This window comes from Crinia signifera, chromosome 8, assembly GCF_055691185.1.
Source record: "Crinia signifera chromosome 8, ASM5569118v1, whole genome shotgun sequence".
Lineage (NCBI taxonomy): Eukaryota > Metazoa > Chordata > Amphibia > Anura > Myobatrachidae > Crinia > Crinia signifera.
Genome location: NC_139224.1, coordinates 70,098,611 through 70,121,816, shown reverse-complemented (window position 1 = coordinate 70,121,816; position 23,206 = coordinate 70,098,611). Strand labels below are relative to the sequence as shown.

Below are 23,206 nucleotides of genomic sequence, written 5' to 3'. Positions count from 1 at the left end.
CTTGCAAATTGTTTTTATTCTCTATCTATTTAAATTGGAAACTTTTTCTTTTTATTGCCAATACAGAGATTTGGGAGAGGTCAAACAGACACAATAGCCATCACCTAAAGACTTACCACACTGTTTAGGCCCAATTCCAACTGCTTTTGGCAGCTAAACAGTGTTGAGCCTCTTTAGTAGTTTAATTTGAGACCACCTGCTAATATCATGTCCTGTAGGTCTTTTTACATTACCAACACATGATTTTTTTCAGTTAGGAAACTTTTTTATTAGCTTACCTGGTTATAGAAGTAGAAGAGGTCAAAAAAGTGCCTGAATCTCACCTACAGCCATACCACATTGGATACGCCCAATCTCGTCTGATCTTGGAAGCTAAGCAGTGTTGAGCCTGGTTAGTACTTGGGTGGGAGACCACATGGGAACACCAGGTGCTGTAGGTTTTTTCCCATTACTGGCAAATTGTTTTTATTCTCTAGCTCTTTAAATTGGAAACTTTTTCTTTTTATTGCCAATACAGAGATTTGGGAGAGGTCAAACATACACAATAGCCATCACTTAAAGACTTACCGGTACTTGTTTCCTATCTGGGCGCCCAGGTTTTCTACGTACGGCACCGTACTGAAATCGGATCGCATCGCATCGTACACATACACGATATTGAACGATGCGATGCGATGCGATGCGATCCGATTTCCCATAGGAAACAATGTTAAATGGCTCAATTTAGCCAAATTATCATAGGAACAATAGTAAATGGGCCAAAAACACCCCTGAACATTGAAATGTCCCCCCAAAAGTAGTTGACGCCACCCCGCCATCAACGTGAACCCGAAGCGTGGCGAGCGCAGCGAGCCCGCGAGGGGCGGCGGTACGCGTCCTCCGACCTTTTCATGCCCTACTATCCACTAGGGCGTGGAGTGAGAATAGAATAGTGTGGCGAGCGCAGCGAGCCACCGAGCCCGAAGCGTGGCGAGCGCAGCGAGCCCCGCGAGGGGACGCGGATACCTTCACAGTTATACGCGTCCCCTCGCGGGCTTCCCAGGTGTCCATGGCGACGCGGACACCTGGGAAGCCCGCAAAGGGACGCGTTTACCTGTGAAGGTATCCGCGTCCCCTCGCGGGGCTCGCTGCGCTCGCCACGCTTCGGGCTCGGTGGCTCGCTGCGCTCGCCACACTATTCTATTCTCACTCCACGCCCTAGTGGATAGTAGGGCATGAAAAGGTCGGAGGACGCGTACCGCCGCCCCTCGCGGGCTCGCTGCGCTCGCCACGCTTCGGGTTCACGTTGATGGCGGGGTGGCGTCAACTACTTTTGGGGGGACATTTCAATGTTCAGGGGTGTTTTTGGCCCATTTACTATTGTTCCTATGATAATTTGGCTAAATTGAGCCATTTAACATTGTTTCCTATGGGAAATCGAATCGGATCGCATCGCATCGCATCGCATCGTTCAATATCGTGTATGTGTACGATGCGATGCGATCAGATTTCACTACGGAGAATAGCATGGTGCTCAATTAACTTAGTGGGCGCCCAGATAGGAAACAAGTACCGACTTACCATACTGTTTTGGCCCAATTCCAACTGCTTTTGGCAGCTAAACAGTGTTGAGCCTCTTTAGTAGTTTAATTTGAGACCACCTGCTAATATCATGTCCTGTAGGTCTTTTTACATTACCAACACATGATTTTTTTCAGTAAGCCAATACAGTTAGGAAACTTTTTTATTAGCTTACCTGGTTATAGAAGTAGAAGAGGGCAAAAAAGTGCATGTATCTCACCTACAGCCATATCACATTGGATACGCCCAATCTCGTCTGATCTTGGAAGCTAAGCAGTGTTGGGCCTGGTTAGTACTTGGGTGGGAGACCACATGGGAACACCAGGTGTTGTAGGTTTTTTCCCATTACTTGCAAATTGTTTTTATTCTCTATCTATTTAAATTGGAAACTTTTTCTTTTTATTGCCAATACAGAGATTTGGGAGAGGTCAAACAGACACAATAGCCATCTCTAAAGACTTACCACACTGTTTAGGCCCAATTCCAACTGGTTTTGGCAGCTAAACAGTGTTGAGCCTCTTTAGTAGTTTAATTTGAGACCACCTGCTAATATCATGTCCTGTAGGTCTTTTTACATTACCAACACATGATTTTTTTCAGTTAGGAAACTTTTTTATTAGCTTACCTGGTTATAGAAGTAGAAGAGGGTAAAAAAGTGCCTGTATCTCACCTACAGCCATACCACATTGGATACGCCCAATCTCGTCTGATCTTGGAAGCTAAGAAGTGTTGGGCCTGGTTAGTACTTGGGTGGGAGACCACATGGGAACACCAGGTGCTGTAGGTTTTTTCCCATTACTTGCAAATTGTTTTTATTCTCTATCTATTTAAATTGGAAACTTTTTCTTTTTATTGCCAATACAGAGATTTGGGAGAGGTCAAACAGACACAATAGCCATCACCTAAAGACTTACCACACTGTTTAGGCCCAATTCCAACTGCTTTTGGCAGCTAAACAGTGTTGAGCCTCTTTAGTAGTTTAATTTGAGACCACCTGCTAATATCATGTCCTGTAGGTCTTTTTACATTACCAACACATGATTTTTTTCAGTTAGGAAACTTTTTTATTAGCTTACCTGGTTATAGAAGTAGAAGAGGTCAAAAAAGTGCCTGAATCTCACCTACAGCCATACCACATTGGATACGCCCAATCTCGTCTGATCTTGGAAGCTAAGCAGTGTTGAGCCTGGTTAGTACTTGGGTGGGAGACCACATGGGAACACCAGGTGCTGTAGGTTTTTTCCCATTACTGGCAAATTGTTTTTATTCTCTAGCTCTTTAAATTGGAAACTTTTTCTTTTTATTGCCAATACAGAGATTTGGGAGAGGTCAAACATACACAATAGCCATCACTTAAAGACTTACCGGTACTTGTTTCCTATCTGGGCGCCCAGGTTTTCTACGTACGGCACCGTACTGAAATCGGATCGCATCGCATCGTACACATACACGATATTGAACGATGCGATGCGATGCGATGCGATGCGATCCGATTTCCCATAGGAAACAATGTTAAATGGCTCAATTTAGCCAAATTATCATAGGAACAATAGTAAATGGGCCAAAAACACCCCTGAACATTGAAATGTCCCCCCAAAAGTAGTTGACGCCACCCCGCCATCAACGTGAACCCGAAGCGTGGCGAGCGCAGCGAGCCCGCGAGGGGCGGCGGTACGCGTCCTCCGACCTTTTCATGCCCTACTATCCACTAGGGCGTGGAGTGAGAATAGAATAGTGTGGCGAGCGCAGCGAGCCACCGAGCCCGAAGCGTGGCGAGCGCAGCGAGCCCCGCGAGGGGACGCGGATACCTTCACAGTTATACGCGTCCCCTCGCGGGCTTCCCAGGTGTCCATGGCGACGCGGACACCTGGGAAGCCCGCAAAGGGACGCGTTTACCTGTGAAGGTATCCGCGTCCCCTCGCGGGGCTCGCTGCGCTCGCCACGCTTCGGGCTCGGTGGCTCGCTGCGCTCGCCACACTATTCTATTCTCACTCCACGCCCTAGTGGATAGTAGGGCATGAAAAGGTCGGAGGACGCGTACCGCCGCCCCTCGCGGGCTCGCTGCGCTCGCCACGCTTCGGGTTCACGTTGATGGCGGGGTGGCGTCAACTACTTTTGGGGGGACATTTCAATGTTCAGGGGTGTTTTTGGCCCATTTACTATTGTTCCTATGATAATTTGGCTAAATTGAGCCATTTAACATTGTTTCCTATGGGAAATCGAATCGGATCGCATCGCATCGCATCGCATCGTTCAATATCGTGTATGTGTACGATGCGATGCGATCAGATTTCACTACGGAGAATAGCATGGTGCTCAATTAACTTAGTGGGCGCCCAGATAGGAAACAAGTACCGACTTACCATACTGTTTTGGCCCAATTCCAACTGCTTTTGGCAGCTAAACAGTGTTGAGCCTCTTTAGTAGTTTAATTTGAGACCACCTGCTAATATCATGTCCTGTAGGTCTTTTTACATTACCAACACATGATTTTTTTCAGTAAGCCAATACAGTTAGGAAACTTTTTTATTAGCTTACCTGGTTATAGAAGTAGAAGAGGGCAAAAAAGTGCATGTATCTCACCTACAGCCATATCACATTGGATACGCCCAATCTCGTCTGATCTTGGAAGCTAAGCAGTGTTGGGCCTGGTTAGTACTTGGGTGGGAGACCACATGGGAACACCAGGTGCTGTAGGATTTTTCCCATTACTGGCAAATTGTTTTTATTCTCTAGCTCTTTAAATTGGAAACTTTTTCTTTTTATTTCCAATACAGAGATTTGGGAGAGGTCAAACATACACAATAGCCATCACTTAAAGACTTACCATACTGTTTTGGCCCAATTCCAACTGCTTTTGGCAGCTAAACAGTGTTGAGCCTCTTTAGTAGTTTAATTTGAGATCACCTGCTAATATCATGTCCTGTAGGTCTTTTTACATTACCAACACATGATTTTTTTCAGTAAGCCAATACAGTTAGGAAACTTTTTTATTAGCTTACCTGGTTATAGAAGTAGAAGAGGGCAAAAAAGTGCATGTATCTCACCTACAGCCATATCACATTGGATACGCCCAATCTCGTCTGATCTTGGAAGCTAAGCAGTGTTGGGCCTGGTTAGTACTTGGGTGGGAGACCACATGGGAACACCAGGTGCTGTAGGTTTTTTCCCATTACTGGCAAATTGTTTTTATTCTCTAGCTATTTAAATTGGAAACTTTTTCTTTTTATTGCCAATACAGAGATTTAGGAGAGGTCAAACAGACACAATAGCCATCACCTAAAGACTTACCACACTGTTTAGGCCCAATTCCAACTGCTTTTGGCAGCTAAACAGTGTTGAGCCTCTTTAGTAGTTTAATTTGAGACCACCTGCTAATATCATGTCCTGTAGGTCTTTTTACATTACCAACACATGATTTTTTTCAGTAAGCCAATACAGTTAGGGAACTTTTTTATAAGCTTACCTGGTTATAGAAGTAGAAGAGGGCAAAAAAGTGCTTGTATCTCACCTACAGCCATACCACATTGGATACGCCCAATCTCGTCTGATCTTGGAAGCTAAGCAGTGTTGGGCCTGGTTAGTACTTGGGTGGGAGACCACATGGGAACACCAGGTGCTGTAGGTTTTTTCCCATTACTGGCAAATTGTTTTTATTCTCTAGCTATTTAAATTGGAAACTTTTTCTTTTTATTGCCAATACAGAGATTTGGGAGAGGTCAAACAGACACAATAGCCATCACCTAAATACTTACCACACTGTTTACTCCCAATTCCAACTGCTTTTGGCAGCTAAACAGTGTTGAGCCTCTTTAGTAGTTTAATTTGAGACCACCTGCTAATATCATGTCCTGTAGGTCTTTTTACATTACCAACACATGATTTTTTTCAGTAAGCCAATACAGTTAGGAAACTTTTTTATTAACTTACCTTGTTATAGAAGTAGAAGAGGGCAAAAAAGTGCCTGTATCTCACCTACAGCCATACCACATTGGATATGCCCAATCACATCCGATCTTGGAAGCTAAGCAGTGTTGGGCCTGGTTAGTACTTGGGTGGGAGACCACATGGGAACACCAGGTGCTGTAGGTTTTTTCCCATTACTGGCAAATTGTTTTTATTCTCTAGCTATTTAAATTGGAAACTTTTTCTTTTTATTGCCAATACAGACATTTGGGAGAGGTCAAACAGACACAATAACCATCACCTAAAGACTTAACACAATGTTTCGGCCCAATTCCAACTGCTTTTGGCAGCTAAACAGTGTTGAGCCTCTTTAGTAGTTTAATTTGAGACCACCTGCTAATATTATGTCCTGTAGGTCTTTTTACCTTACCAACACATGATTTTTTTCAGTAAACCAATACAGTTAGGAAACTTTTTTATTAACTTACCTTGTTATAGAAGTAGAAGAGGGCAAAAAAGTGCTTGTATCTCACCTACAGCCATACCACATTGGATATGCCCAATCACGTCCGATCTTGGAAGCTAAGCAGTGTTGGGCCTGGTTAGTACTTGGGTGGGAGACCACATGGGAACACCAGGTGCTGTAGGTTTTTTCCCATTACTGGCAAATTGTTTTTATTCTCTAGCTATTTAAATTGGAAACTTTTTCTTTTTATTGCCAATACAGACATTGGGAGAGGTCAAACAGACACAATAGCCATCACCTAAAGACTTACCACAATGTTTCGGCCCAATTCCAACTGCTTTTGGCAGCTAAACAGTGTTGTGCCTCTTTAGTAGTTTAATTTGAGACCACCTGCTAATATTATGTCCTGTAGGTCTTTTTACATTACCAACACATGATTTTTTTCAGTAAGCCAATACAGTTAGGAAACTTTTTTATTAGCTTACCTTGTTATAGAAGTAGAAGAGGGCAAAAAAGTGCTTGCATCTCACATACAGCCATACCACATTGGATATGCCCAATCCTGTCTGATCTTGGAAGCTAAGCAGTGTTGGGCCTGGTTAGTACTTGGGTGGGAGACCACATGGGAACACCAGGTGCTGTAGGTTTTTTTCCATTACTGGCAAATTGTTTTTATTCTCTAGCTATTTAAATTGGAAACTTTATCTTTTTATTGCCAATACAGACATTTGGGAGAGGTAAAACAGACACAATAGCCATCACCTAAAGACTTACCACACTGTTTCGGCCCAATTCCAACTGGTTTTGGCAGCTAAACAGTGTTGAGCCTCTTTAGTAGTTTAATTTGAGACCACCTGCTAATATCATGTCCTGTAGGTCTTTTTACATTACCAACACATGATTTTTTTCAGTAAGCCAATACAGTTAGGAAACTTTTTTATTAACTTACCTTGTTATAGAAGTAGAAGAGGGCAAAAAAGTGCCTGTATCTCACCTACAGCCATACCACATTGGATATGCCCAATCACGTCCGATCTTGGAAGCTAAGCAGTGTTGGGCCTGGTTAGTACTTGGGTGGGAGACCACATGGGAACACCAGTTGCTGTAGGTTTTTTCCCATTACTGGCAAATTGTTTTTATTCTCTAGCTATTTAAATTGGAAACTTTTTCTTTTTATTGCCAATACAGAGATTTGGGAGAGGTCAAACAGACACAATAGCCATCACCTAAAGACTTACCACACTGTTTAGATGCAATTCCAACTGCTTTTGGCAGCTAAACAGTGTTGAGCCTCTTTAGTAGTTTAATTTGAGACCACCTGCTAATATCATGTCCTGTAGGTCTTTTTACATTACCAACACATGATTTTTTTCAGTAAGCCAATACAGTTAGGAAACTTTTTTATTAACTTAACTTGTTATAGAAGTAGAAGAGGGCAAAAAAGTGCTTGCATCTCAACTACAGCCATACCACATTGGATACGCCCAATCTCGTCCGATCTTGGAAGCTAAGCAGTGTAGGGCCTGTTTAGTACTTGGGTGGGAGACCACGTGGGAACATCAGGTGCTGTAGGTTTTTTCCCATTACTGGCAAATTGTTTTTATTCTCTAGCTATTTAAATTGGAAACTTTTTCTTTTTATTTCCAATACAGAGATTTGGGAGAGGTCAAACAGACACAATAGCCATCACCTAAAGACTTATTACACTGTTTACTCCCAATTCCAACTGCTTTTGGCAGCTAAACAGTGTTGAGCCTCTTTAGTAGTTTAATTTGAGACCACCTGCTAATATCATGTCCTGTAGGTCTTTTTACATTACCAACACATGATTTTTTTCAGTAAGCCAATACAGTTAGGAAACTTTTTTATTAACTTAACTTGTTATAGAAGTAGAAGAGGGCAAAAAAGTGCTTGCATCTCAACTACAGCCATACCACATTGGATACGCCCAATCTCGTCCGATCTTGGAAGCTAAGCAGTGTAGTGCCTGTTTAGTACTTGGGTGGGAGACCACGTGGGAACATCAGGTGCTGTAGGTTTTTTCCCATTACTGGCAAATTGTTTTTATTCTCTAGCTATTTAAATTGGAAACTTTTTCTTTTTATTGCCAATACAGAGATTTGGGAGAGGTCAAACAGACACAATAGCCATCACCTAAAGACTTATTACACTGTTTACTCCCAATTCCAACTGCTTTTGGCAGCTAAACAGTGTTGAGCCTCTTTAGTAGTTTAATTTGAGACCACCTGCTAATATGATGTCCTGTAGGTCTTTTTACATTACCAACACATAATTTTTTTCAGTAAGCCAATTCAGTTAGGAAACTTTTTTAGTAACTTACCTTGTTATAGAAGTAGAAGAGGGCAAAAAAGTGCTTGCATCTCACCTACAGCCATACCACATTGGATACGCCCAATCTCGTCTGATCTTGGAAGCTAAGCAGTGTTGGGCCTAGTTAGTACTTGGGTGGGAGACACATGGGAACACCAGGTGCTGTAGGTTTTTTCCCATTACTGGCAAATTGTTTTTATTCTCTAGCTATTTAAATTGGAAACTTTTTCTTTTTATTGCCAATACAGAGATTTAGGAGAGGTCAAACAGACACAATAGCCATCACCTAAAGACTTACCACACTGTTTAGGCCCAATTCCAACTGCTTTTGGCAGCTAAACAGTGTTGAGCCTCTTTAGTAGTTTAATTTGAGACCACCTGCTAATATCATGTCCTGTAGTTCTATTTACATTACCAACACATGATTTTTTTCAGTAAGCCAATACAGTCAGGAAACTTTTTTATTAGCTTACCTGGTTATAGAAGTAGAAGAGGGCAAAAAAGTGCCTGTATCTCACCTACAGCCATACCACATTGGATACGCCCAATCTCGTCTGATCTTGGAAGCTAAGCAGTGTTGGGCCTGGTTAGTACTTGGGTGGGAGACCACATGGGAACACCAGGTGCTGTAGGTTTTTTCCCATTACTGGCAAATAGTTTTTATTTTCTAGCTATTTAAATTGGAAACTTTTTCTTTTTATTGCCAATACAGAGATTTGGGAGAGGTCAAACAGCCATCACCTTTTTCTTTTTATTGCCAATACAGAGATTTGGGAGAGGTCAAACAGCCATCACCTAAAGACTTACCACACTGTTTAGACGCAATTCCAACTGCTTTTGGCAGCTAAACAGTGTTGAGCCTCTTTAGTAGTTTAATTTGAGACCACCTGCTAATATCATGTCCTGTAGGTCTTTTTACATTACCAACACATGATTTTTTTCAGTAAGCCAATACAGTTAGGAAACTTTTTTATTAACTTAACTTGTTATAGAAGTAGAAGAGGGCAAAAAAGTGCTTCCATCTCACCTACAGCCATACCACATTGGATACGCCCAATCCCGTCTGATCTTGGAAGCTAAGCAGTGTTGGGCCTGGTTAGTACTTGGGTGGGAGACCACATGGGAACACCAGGTGCTGTAGGTTTTTTTCCATTACTGGCAAATTGTTTTTATTCTCTAGCTATTTAAATTGGAATCTTTTTCTTTTTATTGCCAATACAGAGATTTGGGAGAGGTCAAACAGACACAATAGCCATCACCTAAAGACTTACCACACTGTTTACTCCCAATTCCAACTGCTTTTGGCAGCTAAACAGTGTTGAGCCTCTTTAGTAGTTTAATTTGAGACCACCTGCTAATATCATGTCCTGTAGGTCTTTTTACATTACCAACACATGATTTTTTTCAGTAAGCCAATACAGTTTGGAAACTTTTTTAGTAACTTACCTTGTTATAGAAGTAGAAGAGGGCAAAAAAGTGCTTGCATCTCACCTACAGCCATACCACATTGGATACGCCCAATCTCGTCTGATCTTGGAAGCTAAGCAGTGTTGGGCTTGGTTAGTACTTGGGTGGGAGACCACATGGGAACACCAGGTGCTGTAGGTTTTTTCCCATTACTGGCAAATTGTTTTTATTCTCTAGCTCTTTAAATTGGAAACTTTTTCTTTTTATTGCCAATACAGAGATTTGGGAGAGGTCAAACAGACACAATAGCCATCACTTAAAGACTTACCACACTGTTTTGGACCAATTCCAACTGCTTTTGGCCGCTAAACAGTGTTGAGCCTCTTTAGTAGTTTAATTTGAGACCACCTGCTAATATCATGTCCTGTAGGTCTTTTTACATTACCAACACATGATTTTTTTCAGTTAGGAAACTTTTTTATTAGCTTACCTGGTTATAGAAGTAGAAGAGGGTAAAAAAGTGCCTGTATCTCACCTACAGCCATACCACATTGGATTCGCCCAATCTCGTCTGATCTTGGAAGCTAAGCAGTGTTGGGCCTGGTTAGTACTTGGGTGGGTGACCACATGGGAACACCAGGTGCTGTTGGTTTTTTCCCATTACTTGCAAATTGTTTTTATTCTCTAGCTATTTAAATTGGAAACTTTTTCTTTTTATTGCCAATACAGAGATTTGGGAGAGGTCAAACAGACACAATAGCCATCACCTAAAGACTTACCACACTGTTTCGGCCCAATTCCAACTGCTTTTGGCAGCTAAACAGTGTTGAGCCTCTTTAGTAGTTTAATTTGAGACCACCTGCTAATATCATGTCCTGTAGGTCTTTTTACATTACCAACACAAGATTTTTTTCAGTAAGCCAATACAGTTAGGAAACTTTTTTATTAGCTTACCTGGTTATAGAAGTAGAAGAAGGCAAAAAAGTGCACGTATCTCATCTACAGCCATACCACATTGGATACGCCCAATCTCGTCTGATCTTGGAAGCTAAGCAGTGTTGGGCCTGGTTAGTACTTGGGTGGGAGACCACATGGGAACACCAGGTGCTGTAGGTTTATTCCCATTACTGGCAAATTGTTTTTATTCTCTAGCTATTTAAATTGGAAACTTTTTATTTTTATTGCCAATACAGAGATTTAGGAGAGGTCAAACAGACACAATAGCCATCACCTAAAGACTTACCACACTGTTTAGGCCCAATTCCAACTGCTTTTGGCAGCTAAACAGTGTTGAGCCTCTTTATTAGTTTAATTTGAGACCACCTGCTAATATCATGTCCTGTAGTTCTATTTACATTACCAACACATGATTTTTTTCAGTAAGCCAATACAGTTAGGAAACTTTTTTATTAGCTTACCTGGTTATAGAAGTAGAAGAGGGCAAAAAAGTGCCTGTATCTCACCTACAGCCATTCCACATTGGATATGCCCAATCTCGTCTGATCTTGGAAGCTAAGCAGTGTTGGGCCTGGTTAGTACTTGGGTGGGAGACCACATGGGAACTCCAGGTGCTGTAGGTTTTTTTCCATTACTGGCAAATTGTTTTTATTTTCTAGCTATTTAAATTGGAAACTTTTTCTTTTTATTGCCAATACAGAGATTTGGGAGAGGTCAAACAGACACAATAGCCATCACCTAAAGACTTACCACACTGTTTAGGCCCAATTCCAACTGGTTTTGGCAGCTAAACATTGTTGAGCCTCTTTAGTAGTTTAATTTGAGACCACCTGCTAATATCATGTCCTGTAGTTCTATTTACATTACCAACACATGATTTTTTTTAGTAAGCCAATACAGTTAGGAAACTTTTTTATAAGCTTACCTGGTTATAGAAGTAGAAGAGGGCAAAAAAGTGCTTGTATCTCACCTACAGCCATACCACATTGGATACGCCCAATCCCGTCTGATCTTGGAAGCTAAGCAGTGTTGGGCCTGGTTAGTACTTGGGTGGGAGACCACATGGGAACACCAGGTGCTGTAGGTTTTTTCCCATTACTGGCAAATTGTTTTTATTCTCTAGCTCTTTAAATTGGAAACTTTTTCTTTTTATTGCCAATACAGAGATTTGGGAGAGGTCAAACAGACACAATAGCCATCACTTAAAGACTTACCACACTGTTTTGGCCCAATTCCAACTGCTTTTGGCAGCTAAACAGTGTTGAGCCTCTTTAGTAGTTTAATTTGAGACCACCTGCTAATATCATGTCCTGTAGGTCTTTTTACATTACCAACACATGATTTTTTTCAGTTAGGAAACTTTTTTATTAGCTTACCTGGTTATAGAAGTAGAAGAGGGCAAAAAAGTGCCTGTATCTCACCTACAGCCATACCACATTGAATACGCCCGATCTTGTCTGATCTTGGAAGCTAAGCAGTGTTGGGCCTGGTTAGTACTTGGGTGGGAGACCACATGGGAACACCAGGTGCTGTAGGTTTTTTCCCATTACTTGCAAATTGTTTTTATTCTCTATCTATTTAAATTGGAAACTTTTTCTTTTTATTGCCAATACAGAGATTTGGGAGAGGTCAAAAAGACACAATAGCCATCACCTAAAGACTTACCACACTGTTTCGGCCCAATTCCAACTGCTTTTGGCAGCTAAACAGTGTTGAGCCTCTTTAGTACTGTAGTTTAATTTGAGACGACCTGCTAATATCATGTCCTGTAGGTCTTTTTACATTACCAACACATGATTTTTTTCAGTAAGCCAATTCAGTGAGGAAACTTTTTTATTAGCTTACCTGGTTATAGAAGTAGAAGAGGGCAAAAAAGTGCCTGTATCTCACCTACAGCCATACCACATTGGATACGCCAAATCTCGTCAGAACTTGGAAGCTAAGCAGTGTTGGGCCTGGTTAGTACTTAGGTGGGAGACCACATGGGAACACCAGGTGCTGTAGGTTTTTTCCCATTACTGGCAAATTGTTTTTATTTTCTAGCTATTTAAATTGGAAACTTTTTTCTTTTTATTGCCAATACAGAGATTTGGGAGAGGTCAAACAGACACAATAGCCATCACCTAAAGACTTACCACACTGTTTAGGCCCAATTCCAACTGCTTTTGGCAGCTAAACAGTGTTGAGCCTCTTTAGTAGTTTAATTTGAGACCACCTGCTAATATCATGTCCTGTAGGTCTTTTTACATTACCAACACATGATTTTTTTCATTAAGCCAATACAGTTAGGAAACTTTTTTATTAGCTTACCTGGTTATAGAAGTAGAAGAGGGCAAAAAAGTGCCTGTATCTCACCTACAGCCATACCACATTGGATACGCCCAATCTCGTCTGATCTTGGAAGCTAAGCAGTGTTGGGCCTGGTTAGTACTTGGGTGGGAGACCACATGGGAACAACAGGTGCTGTAGGTTTCTTCCCATTACTGGCAATTTGTTTTTATTCTCTAGCTATTTAAATTGGAAACTTTTTCTTTTTATTGCCAATACAGAGATTTAGGAGAGGTCAAACACACACAATACCCATCACCTAAAGACTTACCACACTGTTTAGGCCCAATTCCAACTGCTTTTGGCAGCTAAACAGTGTTGAGCCTCTTTAGTAGTTTAATTTGAGACCACCTGCTAATATCATGTCCTGTAGTTCTATTTACATTACCAACACATGATTTTTTTCAGTAAGCCAATACAGTTAGGAAACTTTTTTATTAGCTTACCTGGTTATAGAAGTAGAAGAGGGCAAAAAAGTGCCTGTATCTCACCTACAGCCATACCACATTGGATACGCCCAATCTCGTCTGATATTGGAAGCTAAGCAGTGTTGGGCCTGGTTAGTACTTGGGTGGGAGACCACATGGGAACACCAGGTGCTGTAGGTTTTTTTCCATTACTGGCAAATTGTTTTTATTCTCTAGCTATTTAAATTGGAAACTTTATCTTTTTATTGCCAATACAGACATTTGGGAGAGGTCAAACAGACACAATAGCCATCACCTAAAGACTTACCACACTGTTTAGGCCCAATTCCAACTGGTTTTGGCAGCTAAACAGTGTTGAGCCTCTTTAGTAGTTTAATTTGAGACCACCTGCTAATATCATGTCCTGTAGTTCTATTTACATTACCAACACATGATTTTTTTCAGTAAGCCAATACAGTTAGGAAACTTTTTTATAAGCTTACCTGGTTATAGAAGTAGAAGAGGGCAAAAAAGTGCCTGTATCTCACCTACAGCCATACCACATTGGATACACCCAATCTCGTCTGATCTTGGAAGCTAAGCAGTGTTGGTCCTGGTAAGTACTTGGGTGGGAGACCACATGGGAACACCAGGTGCTGTAGGTTTTTTCCCATTACTGGCAAATTGTTTTTTATTTTCCAGCTATTTAAATTGGAAACTTTTTCTTTTTATTGCCAATACAGAGATTTGGGAGAGGTCAAACAGACACAATAGCCATCACCTAAAGACTTACCACACTGTTTAGGCCCAATTCCAACTGCTTTTGGCAGCTAAACAGTGTTGAGCCTCTTTAGTAGTTTAATTTGAGACCACCTGCTAATATCATGTCCTGTAGGTCTTTTTACATTACCAACACATGATTTTTTTCAGTAAGCCAATACAGTTAGGAAACTTTTTTATTAACTTACCTTGTTATAGAAGTAGAAGAGGGCAAAAAAGTGCATGTATCTCACCTACAGCCATACCACATTGGATACGCCCAATCATGTCCGATCTTGGAAGCTAAGCAGTGTTGGGCCTGGTTAGTACTTGGGTGGGAGACCACTTGGGAACACCAGGTGCTGTAGGTTTTTTCCCATTACTGGCAAATTTTTTTTATTCTCTAGCTATTTAAATTGGAAACTTTTTCTTTTTATTGCCAATACAGACATTTGGGAGAGGTCAAACAGACACAATAGCCATCACCTAAAGACTTACCACAATGTTTCGGGCCAATTCCAACTGCTTTTGGCAGCTAAACAGTGTTGAGCCTCTTTAGTAGTTTAATTTGAGACCACCTGCTAATATTATGTCCTGTAGGTCTTTTTACATTACCAACACATGATTTTTTTCAGTAAGCCAATACAGTTATGAAACTTTTTTATTAGCTTACCTGGTTATAGAAGTAGAAGAGGGCAAAAAAGTGCCTGTATCTCACCTACAGCCATACCACATTGGATACGCCCAATCTCGTCCGATCTTGGAAGCTAAGCAGTGTAGGGCTTGTTTGGTACTTGGGTGGGAGACCACGTGGGAACATCAGGTGCTGTAGGTTTTTTCCCATTACTGGCAAATTGTTTTTATTCTCTAGCTATTTAAATTGGAAACGTTTTCTTTTTATTGCCAATACAGAGATTTGGGAGAGGTCAAACGGACACAATAGCCATCACCTAAAGACTTACCACACTGTTTCGGCCCAATTCCAACTGCTTTTGGCAGCTAAACAGTGTTGAGCCTCTTTAGTAGTTTAATTTGAGACCACTTGCTAATATCATGTCCTGTAGGTCTTTTTACATTACCAACACATGATTTTTTTCAGTAAGCCAATACAGTTAGGAAACTTATTTATTAGCTTACCAGGTTATAGAAGTAGAAGAGGGCAAAAAAGTGCCTGTATCTCACCTACAGCCATACCACATTGGATACGCCAAATCTCGTCAGAACTTAGAAGCTAAGCAGTGTTGGGCCTGGTTAGTACTTGGGTGGGAGACCACATGGGAACTCCAGGTGCTGTAGGTTTTTTCCCATTACTGGCAAATTGTTTTTATTTTCTAGCTATTTAAATTGGAAACTTTTTCTTTTTATTGCCAATACAGAGATTTGGGAGAGGTCAAACAGACACAATAGCCATCACCTAAAGACTTACCACACTGATTAGGCCCAATTCCAACTGCTTTTGGCAGCTAAACAGTGTTGAGCCTCTTTAGTAGTTTAATTTGAGACCACCTGCTAATATCATGTCCTGTAGGTCTTTTTACATTACTAACACATGATTTTTTTCAGTAATCCAATACAGTTAGGAAACTTTTTTATTAGCTTACCTGGTTATAGAAGTAGAAGAGGGCAAAAAAGTGCATGTATCTCACCTACAGCCATACCACATTGGATACGCCCAATCTCGTCTGATCTTGGAAGCTAAGCAGTGTTGGGCCTGGTTAGTACTTGGGTGGGAGACCACATGGGAACACCAGGTGCTGTAGGTTTTTTCCCATTACTGGCAAATTGCTTTTATTCTCTAGCTATTTAAATTGGAAACTTTTTCTTTTTATTGCCAATACAGAGATTTAGGAGAGGTCAAACAGACACAATAGCCATCACCTAAAGACTTACCACACTGTTTAGGCCCAATTCCAACTGCTTTTGGCAGCTAAACAGTGTTGAGCCTCTTTAGTAGTTTAATTTGAGACCACCTGCTAATATCATGTCCTGTAGGTCTTTTTACATTACCAACACATGATTTTTTTCAGTAAGCCAATACAGTTAGGAAACTTTTTTATTAGCTTACCAGGTTATAGAAGTAGAAGAGGGCAAAAAAGTGCATGTATCTCACCTACAGCCATACCACATTGGATACGCCCAATCTCGTCTGATCTTGGAAGTTAAGCAGTGTTGGGCCTGGTTAGTACTTGGGTGGGAGACCACATGGGAACACCAGGTGCTGTAGGTTTTTTCCCATTACTGGCAAATTGCTTTTATTCTCTAGCTATTTAAATTGGAAACTTTTTCTTTTTATTGCCAATACAGAGATTTAGGAGAGGTCAAACAGACACAATAGCCATCACCTAAAGACTTACCACACTGTTTAGGCCCAATTCCAACTGCTTTTGGCAGCTAAACAGTGTTGAGCCTCTTTAGTAGTTTAATTTGAGACCACCTGCTAATATCATGTCCTGTAGTTCTATTTACATTACCAACACATGATTTTTTTCAGTAAGCCAATACAGTTAGGAAACTTTTTTATTAGCTTACCTGGTTATAGAAGTAGAAGAGGGCAAAAAAGTGCCTGTATCTCACCTACAGCCATACCACATTGGATACGCCCAATCTCGTCTGATCTTGGAAGCTAAGCAGTGTTGGGCCTGGTTAGTACTTGGGTGGTAGACCACATGGGAACACCAGGTGCTGTAGGTTTTTTCCCATTACTGGCAAATTGTTTTTATTTTCTAGCTATTTAAATTGGAAACTTTTTCTTTTTATTGCCAATACAGAGATTTGGGAGAGGTCAAACAGCCATCACCTTTTTCTTTTTATTGCCAATACAGAGATTTGGGAGAGGTCAAACAGCCATCACCTAAAGACTTACCACACTGTTTAGACGCAATTCCAACTGCTTTTGGCAGCTAAACAGTGTTGAGCCTCTTTAGTAGTTTAATTTGAGACCACCTGCTAATATCATGTCCTGTAGGTCTTTTTACATTACCAACACATGATTTTTTTCAGTAAGCCAATACAGTTAGGAAACTTTTTTATTAACTTAACTTGTTATAGAAGTAGAAGAGGGCAAAAAAGTGCTTGCATCTCACCTACAGCCATACCACATTGGATACGCCCAATCCCGTCTGATCTTGGAAGCTAAGCAGTGTTGGGCCAGGTTAGTACTTGGGTGGGAGACCACATGGGAACACCAGGTGCTGTAGGTTTTTTTCCATTACTGGCAAATTGTTTTTATTCTCTAGCTATTTAAATTGGAAACTTTTTCTTTTTATTGCCAATACAGAGATTTGGGAGAGGTCAAACAGACACAATAGCCATCACCTAAAGACTTACCACACTGTTTACTCCCAATTCCAACTGCTTTTGGCAGCTAAACAGTGTTGAGCCTCTTTAGTAGTTTAATTTGAGACCACCTGCTAATATCATGTCCTGTAGATCTTTTTACATTACCAACACATGATTTTTTTTAGTAAGCCAATACAGTTAGGAAACTTTTTTATTAGCTTACCTGGTTATAGAAGTAGAAGAGGGCAAAAAAGTGCCTGAATCTCACCTACAGCCATACCACATTGGATACGCCCATTCTCGTCTGATCTTGGAAGCTAAGCAGTATTGGGCCTGGTTAGTACTTGGGTGGGAGACCACATGGGAACACCAGGTGCTGTAGGTTTTTTCCCATTACTGGCAAATTGTTTTTATTTTCTAGCTATTTAAATTGGAAACTTTTTCTTTTTATTGCCAATACAGAGATTTGGGAGAGGTCAAACAGACACAATAGCCATCACCTAAAGACTTACCACACTGTTTACTCCCAATTCCAACTGCTTTTGGCAGCTAAACAGTGTTGAGCCTCTTTAGTAGTTTAATTTGAGACCACCTGCTAATATCATGTCCTGTAGATCTTTTTACATTACCAACACATGATTTTTTTCAGGAAGCCAATACAGTTAGGAAACTTTTTTATTAGCTTACCTGGTTATAGAAGTAGAAGAGGGCAAAAAAGTGCCTGTATCTCACCTACAGCCATACCTCATTGGTTACGCCCAATCTCGTCTGATCTTGGAAGCTAAGCAGTGTTGGGCTTGGTTAGTAATTGGGTGGGAGACCACATGGGAACAACAGTTGCTGTATGTTTTTTCCCATTACTGGCAAATTGTTTTTATTCTCTAGATTTTTAAATTGGAAACTTTTTCTCTTTATTGCCAATACAGAGATTTGGGAGAGGTCAAACAGACACAATAGCCATCATCTAAAGACTTACCACACTGTTTAGGCCCAATTCCAACTGGTTTTGGCAGCTAAACAGTGTTGAGCCTCTTTAGTAGTTTAATTTGAGATCACCTGCTAATATCATGTCCTGTAGTTCTATTTACATTACCAACACATGATTTTTTTCAGTAAGCCAATACAGTTAGGAAACTTTTTTATAAGCTTACCTGGTTATAGAAGTAGAAGAGGGCAAAAAAGTGCCTGTATCTCACCTACAGCCATACCACATTGGATACGTCCAATCTCGTCTGATCTTGGAAGCTAAGCAGTGTTGGGCCTGGTTAGTACTTGGGTGGGAGACCACATGGGAACACCAGGTGCTGTAGGTTTTTTCCCATTACTGGCAAATTGTTTTTATTTTCTAGCTATTTAAATTGGAAACTTTTTCTTTTTATTGCCAATACAGAGATTTGGGAGAGGTCAAACAGACACAATAGCCATCACCTAAAGACTTACCACACTGTTTAGACGCAATTCCAACTGCTTTTGGCAGCTAAACAGTGTTAAGCCTCTTTAGTAGTTTAATTTGAGACCACCTGCTAATATCATGTCCTGTAGGTCTTTTTACATTACCAACACATGATTTTTTTCAGTAAGCCAATACAGTTAGGAAACTTTTTTATTAACTTAACTTGTTATAGAAGTAGAAGAGGGAAAAAAAGTGCTTGCATCTCAACTACAGCCATACCACATTGGATACGCCCAATCCCGTCTGATCTTGGAAGCTAAGCAGTGTTGGGCCTGGTTAGTACTTGGGTGGGAGACCACATGTGAACACCAGGTGCTGTAGGTTTTTTCCCATTACTGGCAAATTGTTTTTATTCTCTAGCTATTTAAATTGGAAACTTTTTCTTTTTATTGCCAATACAGAGATTTAGGAGAGGTCAAACAGACACAATAGCCATCACCTAAAGACTTACCACACTGTTTAGGCCCAATTCCAACTGCTTTTGGCAGCTAAACAGTGTTGAGCCTCTTTAGTAGTTTAATTTGAGACCACCTGCTAATATCATGTCCTGTAGTTCTATTTACATTACCAACACATGATTTTTTTCAGTAAGCCAATACAGTTAGGAAACTTTTTTATTAGCTTACCTGGTTATAGAAGTAGAAGAGGGCAAAAAAGTGCCTGAATCTCACCTACAGCCATACCACATTGGATACGCCTATTCTCGTCTGATCTTGGAAGCTAAGCAGTGTTGCGCTTTGTTAGTACTTGGGTGGGAGACCACATGGGAACACCAGGTGCTGTAGGTTTTTTCCCATTACTGGCAAATTGTTTTTATTTTCTAGCTATTTAAATTGGAAACTTTTTCTTTTTATTGCCAATACAGAGATTTGGGAGAGGTCAAACAGACACAATAGCCATCACCTAAAGACTTACCACACTGTTTAGGCCCAATTCCAACTGCTTTTGGCAGCTAAACAGTGTTGAGCCTCTTTAGTAGTTTAATTTGAGACCACCTGCTAATATCATGTCCTGTAGGTCTTTTTACATTACCAACACAAGATTTTTTTCAGTAAGCCAATACAGTTAGGAAACTTTTTTATTAGCTTACCTGGTTATAGAAGTAGAAGAAGGCAAAAAAGTGCATGTATCTCACCTACAGCCATACCACATTGGATACGCCCAATCTCATCTGATCTTGGAAGCTAAGCAGTGTTGGGCCTGGTTAGTACTTGGGTGGGAGACCACATGGGAACACCAGGTGCTGTAGGTTTTTTCCCATTACTGGCAAATTGTTTTTATTCTCTAGCTATTTAAATTGGAAACTTTTTCTTTTTATTGCCAATACAGAGATTTAGGAGAGGTCAAACAGACACAATAGCCATCACCTAAAGACTTACCACACTGTTTAGGCCCAATTCCAACTGCTTTTGGCAGCTAAACAGTGTTGAGCCTCTTTATTAGTTTAATTTGAGACCACCTGCTAATATCATGTCCTGTAGTTCTATTTACATTACCAACACATGATTTTTTTCAGTAAGCCAATACAGTTAGGAAACTTTTTTATTAGCTTACCTGGTTATAGAAGTAGAAGAGGGCAAAAAAGTGCCTGTATCTCACCTACAGCCATACCACATTGGATATGCCCAATCTCGTCTGATCTTGGAAGCTAAGCAGTGTTGGGCCTGGTTAGTACTTAAGTGGGAGACCACATGGGAACCCCAGGTGCTGTAGGTTTTTTCCCAATACTGGCAAATTGTTTTTATTTTCTAGCTATTTAAATTGGAAACTTTTTCTTTTTATTGCCAATACAGAGATTTGGGAGAGGTCAAACAGACACAATAGCCATCACCTAAAGACTTACCACACTGTTTAGACGCAATTCCAACTGCTTTTGGCAGCTAAACAGTGTTGAGCCTCTTTAGTAGTTTAATTTGAGACCACCTGCTAATATCATGTCCTGTAGGTCTTTTTACATTACCAACACATGATTTTTTTCAGTAAACCAATACAGTTAGGAAACTTTTTTATTAACTTAACTTGTTATAGAAGTAGAAGAGGGCAAAAAAGTGCTTGCATCTCATCTACAGCCATACCACATTGGATACGGCCAATCCTGTCTGATCTTGGAAGCTAAGCAGTGTTGGGCCTGGTTAGTACTTGGGTGGGAGACCACATAGGAACACCAGGTGCTGTAGGTTTTTTCCATTACTGGCAAATTGTTTTTATTCTCTAGCTATTTAAATTGGAAACTTTATCTTTTTATTGCCAATACAGACATTTGGGAGAGGTCAAACAGACACAATAGCCATCACCTAAAGACTTACCACACTGTTTAGGCCCAATTCCAACTGGTTTTGGCAGCTAAACATTGTTGAGCCTCTTTAGTAGTTTAATTTGAGACCACCTGCTAATATCATGTCCTGTAGTTCTATTTACATTACCAACACATTATTTTTTTTAGTAAGCCAATACAGTTAGGAAACTTTTTTATAAGCTTACCTGGTTATAGAAGTAGAAGATGGCAAAAAAGTGCCTGTATCTCACCTACAGCCATACCACATTGGATACGCCCAATCTCGTCTGATCTTGGAAGCTAAGCAGTGTTGGGCCTGGTTAGTACTTGGGTGGGAGACCACATGGGAACACCAGGTGCTGTAGGTTTTTTCCCATTACTGGCAAATTGTTTTTATTTTCTAGCTATTTAAATTGGAAACTTTTTCTTTTTATTGCCAATACAGAGATTTGGGAGAGGTCAAACAGACACAATAGCCATCACCTAAATACTTACCACACTGTTTAGGCCCAATTCCAACTGCTTTTGGCAGCTAAACAGTGTTGAGCCTCTTTAGTAGTTTAATTTGAGACCACCTGCTAATATCATGTCCTGTAGGTCTTTTTACATTACCAACACATGATTTTTTTCAGTAAGCCAATACAGTTAGGAAACTTTTTTAGTAACTTACCTTGTTATAGAAGTAGAAGAGGGCAAAAAAGTGCTTGCATCTCACCTACAGCCATACCACATTGGATACGCCCAATCCCGTCTGATCTTGGAAGCTAAGCAGTGTTGGGCCTGGTTAGTACTTGGGTGGGAGACCACATGGGAACATCAGGTGCTGTAGGTTTTTTCCCATTACTGGCAAATTGTTTTTATTCTCTAGCTCTTTAAATTGGAAACTTTTTCTTTTTATTGCCAATACAGAGATTTGGGAGAGGTCAAACAGACACAATAGCCATCACTTAAAGACTTACCACACTGTTTTGGCCCAATTCCAACTGCTTTTGGCAGCTAAACAGTGTTGAGCCTCTTTAGTAGTTTAATTTGAGACCACCTGCTAATATCATGTCCTGTAGGTCTTTTTACATTACCAACACATGATTTTTTTTAGTTAGGAAACTTTTTTATTAGCTTACCTGGTTATAGAAGTAGAAGAGGGCAAAAAAGTGCCTGTATCTCACCTACAGCCATACCACATTGAATACGCCCAATCTTGTCTGATCTTGGAAGCTAAGCAGTGTTGTGCCTGGTTAGAACTTGGGTGGGAGACCACATGGGAACACCAGGTGCTGTAGGTTTTTTCCCATTACTTGCAAATTGTTTTTATTCTCTATCTATTTAAATTGGAAACTTTTACTTTTTATTGCCAATACAGAGATTTGGGAGAGGTCAAACAGACACAATAGCCATCACCTAAAGACTTACCACACTGTTTCGGCCCAATTCCAACTGCTTTTGGCAGCTAAACAGTGTTGAGCCTCTTTAGTAGTTTAATTTGAGACGACCTGCTAATATCATGTCCTGTAGGTGTTTTTACATTACCAACACATGATTTTTTTCAGTAAGCCAATTCAGTTAGGAAACTTTTTTATTAGCTTACCTGGTTATAGAAGTAGAAGAGGGCAAAAAAGTGCCTGTATCTCACCTACAGCCATACCACATTGGATACGCCAAATCTCGTCAGAACTTGGAAGCTAAGCAGTGTTGGGCTTGGTTAGTACTTGGGTGGGAGACCACATGGGAACACCAGGTGCTGTAGGTTTTTTCCCATTACTGGCAAATTGTTTTTATTTTCTAGCTATTTAAATTGGAAACTTTTTTCTTTTTATTGCCAATACAGAGATTTGGGAGAGGTCAAACAGACACAATAGCCATCACCTAAAGACTTACCACACTGTTTAGGCCCAATTCCAACTGCTTTTGGCAGCTAAACAGTGTTGAGCCTCTTTAGTAGTTTAATTTGAGACCACTTGCTAATATCATGTCCTGTAGGTCTTTTTACATTACCAACACATGATTTTTTTCAGTAAGCCAATACAGTTAGGAAACTTTTTTATTAGCTTACAGGTTATAGAAGTAGAAGAGGGCAAAAA

The 23,206-nt window shown here is 40.5% G+C and overlaps 42 non-coding genes and 3 pseudogenes across 42 annotated transcripts; all 45 read left to right on the top strand.

Moving 5' to 3' along the window:
* Nucleotides 1-321: 321 nt before the first annotated feature.
* LOC146032277 (5S ribosomal RNA) lies at nucleotides 322-440 on the top strand. The gene has a single exon (XR_014457719.1). It is a non-coding gene; the product is annotated as a 5S ribosomal RNA (ribosomal RNA).
* Nucleotides 441-1,778: 1,338 nt separating this feature from the next.
* On the top strand, nucleotides 1,779-1,897 carry LOC146032327 (5S ribosomal RNA). The gene has a single exon (XR_014457768.1). It is a non-coding gene; the product is annotated as a 5S ribosomal RNA (ribosomal RNA).
* A 331-nt stretch (nucleotides 1,898-2,228) lies between these two features.
* Nucleotides 2,229-2,347, top strand: LOC146032031 (5S ribosomal RNA). Its single transcript, XR_014457480.1, has one exon. It is a non-coding gene; the product is annotated as a 5S ribosomal RNA (ribosomal RNA).
* A 332-nt stretch (nucleotides 2,348-2,679) lies between these two features.
* Nucleotides 2,680-2,798, top strand: LOC146032275 (5S ribosomal RNA). Its single transcript, XR_014457717.1, has one exon. It is a non-coding gene; the product is annotated as a 5S ribosomal RNA (ribosomal RNA).
* A 1,343-nt stretch (nucleotides 2,799-4,141) lies between these two features.
* Nucleotides 4,142-4,260, top strand: LOC146032823 (5S ribosomal RNA). The gene has a single exon (XR_014458239.1). It is a non-coding gene; the product is annotated as a 5S ribosomal RNA (ribosomal RNA).
* A 345-nt stretch (nucleotides 4,261-4,605) lies between these two features.
* On the top strand, nucleotides 4,606-4,724 carry LOC146031301 (5S ribosomal RNA). The gene has a single exon (XR_014456770.1). It is a non-coding gene; the product is annotated as a 5S ribosomal RNA (ribosomal RNA).
* A 345-nt stretch (nucleotides 4,725-5,069) lies between these two features.
* Nucleotides 5,070-5,188, top strand: LOC146029436 (5S ribosomal RNA). Its single transcript, XR_014455349.1, has one exon. It is a non-coding gene; the product is annotated as a 5S ribosomal RNA (ribosomal RNA).
* Nucleotides 5,189-5,533: 345 nt separating this feature from the next.
* Nucleotides 5,534-5,652, top strand: LOC146030736 (5S ribosomal RNA). Its single transcript, XR_014456226.1, has one exon. It is a non-coding gene; the product is annotated as a 5S ribosomal RNA (ribosomal RNA).
* A 345-nt stretch (nucleotides 5,653-5,997) lies between these two features.
* LOC146031160 (5S ribosomal RNA) lies at nucleotides 5,998-6,116 on the top strand. The gene has a single exon (XR_014456633.1). It is a non-coding gene; the product is annotated as a 5S ribosomal RNA (ribosomal RNA).
* Nucleotides 6,117-6,460: 344 nt separating this feature from the next.
* LOC146033607 (5S ribosomal RNA) lies at nucleotides 6,461-6,579 on the top strand. The gene has a single exon (XR_014459015.1). It is a non-coding gene; the product is annotated as a 5S ribosomal RNA (ribosomal RNA).
* Nucleotides 6,580-6,924: 345 nt separating this feature from the next.
* On the top strand, nucleotides 6,925-7,043 carry LOC146033916 (5S ribosomal RNA). Its single transcript, XR_014459324.1, has one exon. It is a non-coding gene; the product is annotated as a 5S ribosomal RNA (ribosomal RNA).
* A 345-nt stretch (nucleotides 7,044-7,388) lies between these two features.
* LOC146032349 (5S ribosomal RNA) lies at nucleotides 7,389-7,507 on the top strand. Its single transcript, XR_014457789.1, has one exon. It is a non-coding gene; the product is annotated as a 5S ribosomal RNA (ribosomal RNA).
* A 345-nt stretch (nucleotides 7,508-7,852) lies between these two features.
* LOC146034752 (5S ribosomal RNA) lies at nucleotides 7,853-7,971 on the top strand. Its single transcript, XR_014460156.1, has one exon. It is a non-coding gene; the product is annotated as a 5S ribosomal RNA (ribosomal RNA).
* A 345-nt stretch (nucleotides 7,972-8,316) lies between these two features.
* Nucleotides 8,317-8,434, top strand: LOC146027588 (5S ribosomal RNA). Its single transcript, XR_014454982.1, has one exon. It is a non-coding gene; the product is annotated as a 5S ribosomal RNA (ribosomal RNA).
* Nucleotides 8,435-8,779: 345 nt separating this feature from the next.
* On the top strand, nucleotides 8,780-8,898 carry LOC146029423 (5S ribosomal RNA). The gene has a single exon (XR_014455348.1). It is a non-coding gene; the product is annotated as a 5S ribosomal RNA (ribosomal RNA).
* A 390-nt stretch (nucleotides 8,899-9,288) lies between these two features.
* LOC146034144 (5S ribosomal RNA) lies at nucleotides 9,289-9,407 on the top strand. The gene has a single exon (XR_014459551.1). It is a non-coding gene; the product is annotated as a 5S ribosomal RNA (ribosomal RNA).
* Nucleotides 9,408-9,752: 345 nt separating this feature from the next.
* On the top strand, nucleotides 9,753-9,871 carry LOC146031081 (5S ribosomal RNA). The gene has a single exon (XR_014456558.1). It is a non-coding gene; the product is annotated as a 5S ribosomal RNA (ribosomal RNA).
* Nucleotides 9,872-10,203: 332 nt separating this feature from the next.
* Nucleotides 10,204-10,322, top strand: LOC146031946 (5S ribosomal RNA). The gene has a single exon (XR_014457397.1). It is a non-coding gene; the product is annotated as a 5S ribosomal RNA (ribosomal RNA).
* A 345-nt stretch (nucleotides 10,323-10,667) lies between these two features.
* LOC146030792 (5S ribosomal RNA) lies at nucleotides 10,668-10,786 on the top strand. The gene has a single exon (XR_014456277.1). It is a non-coding gene; the product is annotated as a 5S ribosomal RNA (ribosomal RNA).
* A 345-nt stretch (nucleotides 10,787-11,131) lies between these two features.
* LOC146032324 (5S ribosomal RNA) lies at nucleotides 11,132-11,250 on the top strand. The gene has a single exon (XR_014457765.1). It is a non-coding gene; the product is annotated as a 5S ribosomal RNA (ribosomal RNA).
* A 345-nt stretch (nucleotides 11,251-11,595) lies between these two features.
* LOC146034022 (5S ribosomal RNA) lies at nucleotides 11,596-11,714 on the top strand. Its single transcript, XR_014459429.1, has one exon. It is a non-coding gene; the product is annotated as a 5S ribosomal RNA (ribosomal RNA).
* A 332-nt stretch (nucleotides 11,715-12,046) lies between these two features.
* LOC146032422 (5S ribosomal RNA) lies at nucleotides 12,047-12,165 on the top strand. Its single transcript, XR_014457858.1, has one exon. It is a non-coding gene; the product is annotated as a 5S ribosomal RNA (ribosomal RNA).
* Nucleotides 12,166-12,515: 350 nt separating this feature from the next.
* On the top strand, nucleotides 12,516-12,634 carry LOC146031838 (5S ribosomal RNA). Its single transcript, XR_014457291.1, has one exon. It is a non-coding gene; the product is annotated as a 5S ribosomal RNA (ribosomal RNA).
* A 346-nt stretch (nucleotides 12,635-12,980) lies between these two features.
* LOC146031250 (5S ribosomal RNA) lies at nucleotides 12,981-13,099 on the top strand. Its single transcript, XR_014456721.1, has one exon. It is a non-coding gene; the product is annotated as a 5S ribosomal RNA (ribosomal RNA).
* A 345-nt stretch (nucleotides 13,100-13,444) lies between these two features.
* On the top strand, nucleotides 13,445-13,563 carry LOC146032030 (5S ribosomal RNA). Its single transcript, XR_014457479.1, has one exon. It is a non-coding gene; the product is annotated as a 5S ribosomal RNA (ribosomal RNA).
* Nucleotides 13,564-13,908: 345 nt separating this feature from the next.
* Nucleotides 13,909-14,027, top strand: LOC146031567 (5S ribosomal RNA). Its single transcript, XR_014457032.1, has one exon. It is a non-coding gene; the product is annotated as a 5S ribosomal RNA (ribosomal RNA).
* Nucleotides 14,028-14,373: 346 nt separating this feature from the next.
* Nucleotides 14,374-14,492, top strand: LOC146032113 (5S ribosomal RNA). The gene has a single exon (XR_014457556.1). It is a non-coding gene; the product is annotated as a 5S ribosomal RNA (ribosomal RNA).
* Nucleotides 14,493-14,837: 345 nt separating this feature from the next.
* LOC146033437 (5S ribosomal RNA) lies at nucleotides 14,838-14,956 on the top strand. Its single transcript, XR_014458847.1, has one exon. It is a non-coding gene; the product is annotated as a 5S ribosomal RNA (ribosomal RNA).
* A 345-nt stretch (nucleotides 14,957-15,301) lies between these two features.
* On the top strand, nucleotides 15,302-15,420 carry LOC146031529 (5S ribosomal RNA). The gene has a single exon (XR_014456994.1). It is a non-coding gene; the product is annotated as a 5S ribosomal RNA (ribosomal RNA).
* Nucleotides 15,421-15,765: 345 nt separating this feature from the next.
* Nucleotides 15,766-15,884, top strand: LOC146029411 (5S ribosomal RNA). Its single transcript, XR_014455346.1, has one exon. It is a non-coding gene; the product is annotated as a 5S ribosomal RNA (ribosomal RNA).
* Nucleotides 15,885-16,229: 345 nt separating this feature from the next.
* LOC146030492 (5S ribosomal RNA) lies at nucleotides 16,230-16,348 on the top strand. Its single transcript, XR_014455985.1, has one exon. It is a non-coding gene; the product is annotated as a 5S ribosomal RNA (ribosomal RNA).
* Nucleotides 16,349-16,693: 345 nt separating this feature from the next.
* Nucleotides 16,694-16,812, top strand: LOC146031383 (5S ribosomal RNA). The gene has a single exon (XR_014456850.1). It is a non-coding gene; the product is annotated as a 5S ribosomal RNA (ribosomal RNA).
* Nucleotides 16,813-17,202: 390 nt separating this feature from the next.
* On the top strand, nucleotides 17,203-17,321 carry LOC146030309 (5S ribosomal RNA). Its single transcript, XR_014455808.1, has one exon. It is a non-coding gene; the product is annotated as a 5S ribosomal RNA (ribosomal RNA).
* Nucleotides 17,322-17,666: 345 nt separating this feature from the next.
* LOC146034116 (5S ribosomal RNA) lies at nucleotides 17,667-17,785 on the top strand. Its single transcript, XR_014459522.1, has one exon. It is a non-coding gene; the product is annotated as a 5S ribosomal RNA (ribosomal RNA).
* Nucleotides 17,786-18,130: 345 nt separating this feature from the next.
* LOC146028874 (5S ribosomal RNA) lies at nucleotides 18,131-18,249 on the top strand (annotated as a pseudogene).
* A 345-nt stretch (nucleotides 18,250-18,594) lies between these two features.
* On the top strand, nucleotides 18,595-18,713 carry LOC146031559 (5S ribosomal RNA). The gene has a single exon (XR_014457023.1). It is a non-coding gene; the product is annotated as a 5S ribosomal RNA (ribosomal RNA).
* A 345-nt stretch (nucleotides 18,714-19,058) lies between these two features.
* Nucleotides 19,059-19,177, top strand: LOC146031613 (5S ribosomal RNA). Its single transcript, XR_014457075.1, has one exon. It is a non-coding gene; the product is annotated as a 5S ribosomal RNA (ribosomal RNA).
* Nucleotides 19,178-19,522: 345 nt separating this feature from the next.
* Nucleotides 19,523-19,641, top strand: LOC146029054 (5S ribosomal RNA; annotated as a pseudogene).
* Nucleotides 19,642-19,986: 345 nt separating this feature from the next.
* LOC146031221 (5S ribosomal RNA) lies at nucleotides 19,987-20,105 on the top strand. The gene has a single exon (XR_014456691.1). It is a non-coding gene; the product is annotated as a 5S ribosomal RNA (ribosomal RNA).
* Nucleotides 20,106-20,450: 345 nt separating this feature from the next.
* Nucleotides 20,451-20,569, top strand: LOC146032827 (5S ribosomal RNA). Its single transcript, XR_014458243.1, has one exon. It is a non-coding gene; the product is annotated as a 5S ribosomal RNA (ribosomal RNA).
* A 345-nt stretch (nucleotides 20,570-20,914) lies between these two features.
* LOC146034771 (5S ribosomal RNA) lies at nucleotides 20,915-21,033 on the top strand. Its single transcript, XR_014460175.1, has one exon. It is a non-coding gene; the product is annotated as a 5S ribosomal RNA (ribosomal RNA).
* A 344-nt stretch (nucleotides 21,034-21,377) lies between these two features.
* LOC146029398 (5S ribosomal RNA) lies at nucleotides 21,378-21,496 on the top strand. The gene has a single exon (XR_014455343.1). It is a non-coding gene; the product is annotated as a 5S ribosomal RNA (ribosomal RNA).
* Nucleotides 21,497-21,841: 345 nt separating this feature from the next.
* Nucleotides 21,842-21,960, top strand: LOC146032180 (5S ribosomal RNA). The gene has a single exon (XR_014457624.1). It is a non-coding gene; the product is annotated as a 5S ribosomal RNA (ribosomal RNA).
* Nucleotides 21,961-22,292: 332 nt separating this feature from the next.
* LOC146028353 (5S ribosomal RNA) lies at nucleotides 22,293-22,411 on the top strand (annotated as a pseudogene).
* Nucleotides 22,412-22,756: 345 nt separating this feature from the next.
* LOC146032402 (5S ribosomal RNA) lies at nucleotides 22,757-22,875 on the top strand. The gene has a single exon (XR_014457839.1). It is a non-coding gene; the product is annotated as a 5S ribosomal RNA (ribosomal RNA).
* Nucleotides 22,876-23,206: the final 331 nt, after the last annotated feature.